The 8,058-nt window shown below is 45.8% G+C and overlaps 1 long non-coding RNA gene across 2 annotated transcripts in view; it reads right to left on the bottom strand.

Moving 5' to 3' along the window:
* Positions 1 to 306: 306 nt before the first annotated feature.
* Positions 307 to 8,058, bottom strand: part of LOC149984730 (uncharacterized) — a 102,270-nt gene continuing 94,518 nt past the window's right edge. Inside the window, exons 2-3 of one of the 2 annotated variants that reach the window (XR_016494888.1) lie at positions 852 to 947; positions 307 to 695 (exon numbers count right to left, since the gene is read on the bottom strand). This is a non-coding gene — a long non-coding RNA (uncharacterized LOC149984730). Of the gene's footprint in view, positions 948 to 8,058 lie in introns of both variants that reach the window. The other variant, XR_016494887.1, reaches the window with a different exon arrangement.

The following is an 8,058-nucleotide window of genomic DNA, read 5'->3' as shown; positions in this document are numbered from 1 at the left end:
CTTGAATGGGCACACCCATTATAATTGACTTGAATGGGCACACACGTTATAATTGACTTGAATGGGCACACCTATTATAATTGACTTGAATGGGCACACCCATTATAATTGATTGGGCACACCCATTATAATTGAATGGGCACACCCATTATAATTGATTGGGCACACTCATTATAATTGATTGGGCACACCCATTATAATTGAATGGGCACACCCATTATAATTGAATGGGCACACCCATTATAATTGAATGGGCACACCCATTATAATTGGATGGGCACACCCATTATAATCAATCAATCAAATTCAATCAATCAAATTTATTTTATATAGCCCTTCGTACATCAGCTGATATCTCAAAGTGCTGTACAGAAACCCAGCCTAAAACACCAAACAGCAAGCAATGCAGGTGAAGAAGCACGGTGGCTAGGAAAAACTCCCTAGAAAGGCCAAAACCTAGGAAGAAACCTAGAGAGGAACCAGGCTATGTGGGGTGGCCAGTCCTCTTCTGGCTGTGCCGGGTGGAGATAACAAAACATGGTCAAGATGTTCAAATGTTCATAAATGACCAGCATGGTCGAATAATAATAAGGCAGAATAGTTGAAACTGGAGCAGCAGCACAGTCAGGTGGACTGGGGACAGCAAGGAGTCATCATGTCAGGTATTCCTGGGGCATGGTCCTAGGGCTCAGGTCCTCCGAGAGAGAGAAAGAAAGAGAGAATTAGAGAGAGCATATGTGGGATGGCCAGTCCTCTTCTGGCTGTGCCGGGTGGAGATTATAACAGAACATGGCCAAGATGTTCAAATGTTCATAAATGATCAGCATGGTCGAATAATAATAAGGCAGAACAGTTGAAACTGGAGCAGCAGCACAGCCAGGTGGACTGGGGACAGCAAGGAGTCATCATGTCAGGTAGTCCTGGGGCATGGTCCTAGGGCTCAGGTCCTCCGAGAGAGAGAAAAGGAGAAGGAGAGAATTAGAGAACGCACACTTAGATTCGAATAGGACAGGAGAAGTACTCCAGATATAACAAACTGACCCTAGCCCCCCGACACATAAACTACTGCAGCATAAATACTGGAGGCTGAGACAGGAGGGGTCAGGAGACACTGTGGCCCACTCCGAGGACACCCCCGGACAGGGCCAAACAGGAAGGATATAACCCCACCCACTTTGCCAAAGCACAGCCCCCACACCACTAGAGGGATATCTTCAACCACCAACTTACCATCCTGAGACAAGGCTGAGTATAGCCCACAAAGACCTCCGCCACGGCACAACTTAAGGGGGGGGGGGGGGGCGCCAACCCAGACAGGATGACCACATCAGTGACTCAACCCACTCAGGTGACGCACCTCCTCCAGGGACGGCATGAGAGAGCCCCAGTAAAGCCAGTGACTCAGCCCCTGTAATAGGGTTAGAGGCAGAGAATCCCAGTGGAAAGAGGGGAACCGGCCAGGCAGAGACAGCAAGGGTGGTTCGTTGCTCCAGAGCCTTTCCGTTCACCCTCCCACTCCTGGGCCAGACTACACTCAATCATATGACCCACTGAAGAGATGAGTCTTCAGTAGAGACTTAAAGGTTGAGACCGAGTTTGCGTCTCTGACATGGGTAGGCAGACCGTTCCATAAAAATGGAGCTCTATAGGAGAAAGCCCTGCCTCCAGCTGTTTGCTTAAAAATTCTAGGGACAATTAGGAGGCCTGCGTCTTGTGACCGTAGCGTACGTGTAGGTATGTACGGCAGGACCAAATCAGAGAGATAGATAGGAGCAAGCCCATGTAATGCTTTGTAGGTTAGCAGTAAAACCTTGAAATCAGCCCTTGCTTTGACAGGAAGCCAGTGTAGAGAGGCTAGCACTGGAGTAATATGATCAAATTTTTTGGTTCTAGTCAGGATTCTAGCAGCCGTATTTAGCACTAACTGAAGTTTATTTAGTGCTTTATCCGGGTAGCCGGAAAGTAGAGCATTGCAGTAGTCTAACCTGGAAGTGACAAAAGCATGGATTAATTTTTCTGCATCATATTTGGACAGAAAGTTCCTGATTTTTGCAATGTTACGTAGATGGAAAAAAGCTGTCCTTGAAATGGTCTTGATATGTTCTTCAAAAGAAAGATCAGGGTCCAGAGTAACGCCGAGGTCCTTCACAGTTTTATTTGAGACGACTGTACAACCATTAAGATTAATTGTCAGATTCAACAGAAGATCTCTTTGTTTCTTGGGACCTAGAACAAGCATCTCTGTTTTGTCCGAGTTTAAAAGTAGAAAGTTTGCAGCCATCCACTTCCTTATGTCTGAAACACATTCTTCTAGCAAGGGCAATTTTGGGGCTTCACCATGTTTAATTGAAATGTACAGCTGTGTGTCATCCGCATAGCAGTGAAAGTTAACATTATGTTTTCGAATAACATCCCCAAGAGGTAAAATATATAGTGAAAACAATAGTGGTCCTAAAACGGAACCTTGAGGAACACCGAAATTTACAGTTGATTTGTCAGAGGACAGACCATTCACAGAGACAAACTGATATCTTTCCGACAGATAAGATCTAAACCAGGCCAGAACCTGTCCGTGTAGACCAATTTGGGTTTCCAATCTCTCCAAAAGAATGTGGTGATCGATGGTATCAAAAGCAGCACTAAGGTCTAGGAGCACGAGGACAGATGCAGAGCCTCGGTCCGATGCCATTAAAATGTCATTTACCACCTTCACAAGTGCCGTCTCAGTGCTATGATGGGGTCTAAAACCAGACTGAAGCATTTCGTATACATTGTTTGTCTTCAGGAAGGCAGTGAGTTGTTGCGCAACAGCCTTTTCTAAAATTTTTGAGAGGAATGGAAGATTCGATATAGGCCGATAGTTTTTTATATTTTCTGGGTCAAGGTTTGGCTTTTTCAAGAGAGGCTTTATTACTGCCACTTTTAGTGAGTTTGGTACACATCCGGTGGATAGAGAGCCGTTTATTATGTTCAACATAGGAGGGCCAAGCACAGGAAGCAGCTCTTTCAGTAGTTTAGTTGGAATAGGGTCCAGTATGCAGCTTGAAGGTTTAGAGGCCATGATTATTTTCATCATTGTGTCAAGAGATATAGTACTAAAACACTTGAGTGTCTCTCTTGATCCTAGGTCCTGGCAGAGTTGTGCAGACTCAGGACAACTGAGCTTTGAAGGAATACGCAGATTTAAGGAAGAGTCCGTAATTTGCTTTCTAATAATCATAATCTTTTCCTCAAAGAAGTTCATGAATTTATCACTGCTAAAGTGAAAGTCATCCTCTCTTGGGGAATGCTGCTTTTTAGTTAGCTTTGCGACAGTATCAAAAAGGAATTTCGGATTGTTCTTATTTTCCTCAATTAAGTTAGAAAAATAGGATGATCGAGCAGCAGTAAGGGCTCTTCGGTACTGCACAGTACTGTCTTTCCAAGCTAGTCGGAAGACTTCCAGTTTGGTGTGGCGCCATTTCCGTTCCAATTTTCTGGAAGCTTGCTTCAGAGCTCGGGTATTTTCTGTGTACCAGGGAGCTAGTTTCTTATGAGAAATGTTTTTAGTTTTTAGGGGTGCAACTGCATCTAGGGTATTGCGCAAGGTTAAGTTGAGTTCCTCAGTTAGGTGGTTAACTGATTTTTGTCCTCTGGCGTCCTTGGGTAGGCAGAAGGAGTCTGGAAGGACATCAAGGAATCTTTGTGTTGTCTGTGAATTTATAGCACGACTTTTGATGATCCTTGGTTGGGGTCTGAGCAGATTATTTGTTGCAATTGCAAACGTAATAAAATGGTGGTCCGATAGTCCAGGATTATGAGGAAAAACATTAAGATCCACAACATTTATTCCATGGGACAAAACTAGGTCCAGCGTATGACTGTGACAGTGAGTGGGTCCAGAGACATGTTGGACAAAACCCACTGAGTCGATGATGGCTCCGAAAGCCTTTTGGAGTGGGTCTGTGGACTTTTCCATGTGAATATTAAAGTCACCAAAGATTAGAATATTATCCGCTATGACTACAAGGTCCGATAGGAATTCAGGGAACTCAGTGAGGAACGCTGTATATGGCCCAGGAGGCCTGTAAACAGTAGCTATAAAAAGTGATTGAGTAGGCTGCATAGATTTCATGACTAGAAGCTCAAAAGACGAAAACGTCATTTTTTTTTTTGTAAATTGAAATTTGCTATCGTAAATGTTAGCAACACCTCCGCCTTTGCGGGATGCACGGGGGATATGGTCACTAGTGTAGCCAGGAGGTGAGGCCTCATTTAACACAGTAAATTCATCAGGCTTAAGCCATGTTTCAGTCAGGCCAATCACATCAAGATTATGATCAGTGATTAGTTCATTGACTATAATTGCCTTTGAAGTAAGGGATCTAACATTAAGTAGCCCTATTTTGAGATGTGAGGTATCATGATCTCTTTCAATAATGACAGGAATGGAGGTGGTCTTTATACTAGTGAGATTGCTAAGGCGAACACCGCCATGTTTAGTTTTGCCCAACCTAGGTCGAGGCACAGACACGGTCTCAATGGTGATAGCTGAGCTGACTACACTGACTGTGCTAGTGGCAGACTCCACTATGCTGGCAGGCTGGCTAACAGCCTGCTGCCTGGCCTGCACCCTATTTCATTGTGGAGCTAGAGGAGTTAGAGCCCTGTCTATGTTGGTAGATAAAATGAGAGCACCCCTCCAGCTAGGATGGAGTCCGTCACTCCTCAGCAGGTCAGGCTTGGTCCTGTTTGTGGGTGAGTCCCAGAAAGAGGGCCAATTATCTACAAATTCTATCTTTTGGGAGGGGCAGAAAACAGTTTTCAACCAGCGATTGAGTTGTGAGACTCTGCTGTAGAGCTCATCACTCCCCCTAACTGGGAGGGGGCCAGAGACAATTACTCGATGCCGACACATCTTTCTAGCTGATTTACACGCAGAAGCTATGTTGCGCTTGGTGATCTCTGACTGTTTCATCCTAACATCGTTGGTGCCGACGTGGATAACAATATCTCTATACTCTCTACACTCGCCAGTTTTAGCTTTAGCCAGCACCATCTTCAGATTAGCCTTAACGTCGGTAGCCCTGCCCCCCGGTAAACAGTGTATGATCGCTGGATGATTCTCAAGTCTAATACTGCGGGTAATGGAGTCGCCAATGACTAGAGTTTTCAATTTGTCAGAGCTAATGGTGGATTGGATGGGCACACCCATTATAATTGAATGGGCACACCCATTATAATTGAATGGGCACACCCATTATAATTGAATGGGCACACCCGTTCTATGGATTCTATTTCTATAGCCAGGCTACAGAGCAACAGAGTGACAGGCCACCCGGAGACTGAGTCAACCGCCATCATTCTGTCACAACCACACATTCAGCCAATCCCAAATGCACTCCCTATCCTTTCCTTTGTGCTCTAATCATTCCAGATCTGATGGGTTTGGATTAGTACAAGCAGTCTTTTACGACAGACAGAGAGAGACAGATCCAGCTAAGCTCCAGTACAGTGAGACTGGCTGGCCAAACCCTGTGACTGAGGCTGAAACCATATTATCATCAGTCAGACAACACTCTGTTTTCATGCTTCCATTGTACTGAACTGCAATCTGGATTGTTAGTGCACTCCCAAGACAGTCTTAGCCTCTGACTGGCTCCTGTCTTTATTATCAACATGATGAGTCTCTCTGACTGGCTCCTGTCGTTAGCCTACATGAGTCCCTCTGGCTGGCCCTAACAGCGTTGTGGCCCTAACAGTATTGTGGCCCTAACAGCGTTGTGGCCCTAACAGTATTGTGGCCCTAACATACACTAACAGTGTTGAGGCCCTAACAGTGTTGTGGCCCTAACAGTGTTGTGACCCTAACAGTATTGTGGCCCTAACAGTGTTGTGGCCCTAACAGTATTGTGGCCCTAGCAGTATTGTGGCCCTAACAGTGTTGTGGCCCTAAAAGTGTTGTGGCCCTAACAGTATTGTGGCCTTGCAGTATTGTGGCCCTAACAGTGTTGTGGCCTTAACAGTGTTGTGGCCCTAACAGTGTTGTGGCCCTAACAGTGTTGTGGCCCTAACAGTAATGTGGCCCTAACAGTATTGTGGTCCTAACAGTATTGTGGCCCTAACAGTATTGTGGCCCTAACAGTATTGTGGCCATAGCAGTATTGTGGCCCTAACAGTGTTGTGGCCCTAACAGTATTGTGGACCTAACAGTATTGTGGCCCTAGCAGTATTGTGGCCCAAGCAGTATTATGGCCCTAACAGTATTTTGGCCCTAACAGCGTTGTGGCCCTAACAGCATTGTGGCCCTAACAGCGTTGTGGCCCTAACAGTATTGTGGCCCTAACAGTGTTGTGGCCCTAACAGTGTTGTGGCCCTAACAGTGTTGTGGCCCTAAAAGTGTTGTGGCCCTAACAGTATTGTGGCCTTGCAGTATTGTGACCCTAACAGTGTTGTGGCCTTAACAGTGTTGTGGCCCTAACAGTGTTGTGGCCCTAACAGTGTTGTGGCCCTAACAGTAATGTGGCCCTAACAGTATTGTGGCCATAGCAGTATTGTGGCCCTAACAGTGTTGTGGCCCTAACAGTATTGTGGACCTAACAGTATTGTGGCCCTAGCAGTATTGTGGCCCAAGCAGTATTATGGCCCTAACAGTATTTTGGCCCTAACAGCGTTGTGGCCCTAACAGCATTGTGGCCCTAACAGCGTTGTGGCCCTAACATTATTGTGGCCCTAACAGTGTTGTGGCCCTAACAGTGTTGTGGCCCTAACAGTATTATGGCCATAACAGTGTTGTGGCCCTAACAGTAATGTGGCCCTAACAGTGTTGTGGTCCTAGCAGTATTGTGGCCCTAACAGTATTGTGACCCTAACAGTATTGTGGCCTTGCAGTATTGTGGCCCTAACAGTGTTGTGGCCCTAACAGTATTGTGGCCCCAACAGCATTGTGGCCCTAGCAGTATTGTGGCCCTAACAGTATTATGGCCCTAACAGTGTTGTGGCCCTAACAGTGTTGTGGCCCTAACAGCATTGTGGCCCTAACAGTAATGTGGCCCTAGCAGTATTGTGGCCCGAGCAGTATTATGGCCCTAACAGTATTGTGGCCCTAACAGTATTATGCCCCTAACAGTGTTGTGGCCCTAACAGTGTTGTGGCCCTAACAGCATTGTGGCCCTAACAGTATTGTGGCCCTAACAGTATTGTGTCCCTAGCAGTATTTTGGCCTTAACAGTATTGTGGTCCTAGCAGTATTGTGGCCCTAACAGTATTGTGGATCTAACAGTGTTGTGGCCCTAACAGTATTGTGGCCCGAGCAGTATTATGGCCCTAACAGTATTGTGGCCCTAACAGTATTGTGGCCCTAACAGCATTGTGGCCCTAACAGCGTTGTGGCCCTAACAGTATTGTGGCCCTAACAGTATTGTGGTCCTAGCAGTATTGTGGTCCTAGCAGTATTGTGGCCCTAGCAGTGTTGTTGCCCTAACAGTGTTGTGGTCATAGCAGTATTGTGGCCCTAACAGTGTTGTGGCCCTAACAGTGTTGTGGTCATAGCAGTATTGTGGCCCTAACAGTGTTGTGGCCCTAGCAGTATTGTGGCCCTAGCAGTATTGTGGCCCTAGCAGTATTGTGGCCCTAGCAGTATTGTGGCCCTAGCAGTGTTGTTGCCCTAACAGTATTGTGGCCCTAACAGTGTTGTTGCCCTAACAGTATTGTGGCCCTAGCAGTGTTGTGGCCCTAGCAGTGTTGTTGCCCTAACAGTATTGTTGCCCTAACAGTATTGTTGCCCTAGCAGTGTTGTTGCCCTAACAGTATTGTGGCCCTAACAGTATTGATACGGTAATCATCAACATAATTACACTCAATATCAAAATTGTCTAGAGGCTGTGTTCATGTGAATGTGATGACACTTAGTAAAGGAAACCTTCACCCTTCTAACTTCCTCTTTTCAAATTGCTTTCAATTACTGTGAGTGATGAAGGGAGGAAGGAAACCCCTGGGAGAAAAAACGCCATGATGATTATCATTAGTTTTAATGTTTAATGATCAATTTAATTCTCATCCAAGCATCGCTGCCTCTGT

Source organism: Oncorhynchus mykiss, chromosome 3 (assembly GCF_057628025.1).
Source record: "Oncorhynchus mykiss isolate SJ-2025 chromosome 3, ASM5762802v1, whole genome shotgun sequence".
Lineage (NCBI taxonomy): Eukaryota > Metazoa > Chordata > Actinopteri > Salmoniformes > Salmonidae > Oncorhynchus > Oncorhynchus mykiss.
This window is presented reverse-complemented; position numbering and strand designations above follow the sequence as displayed.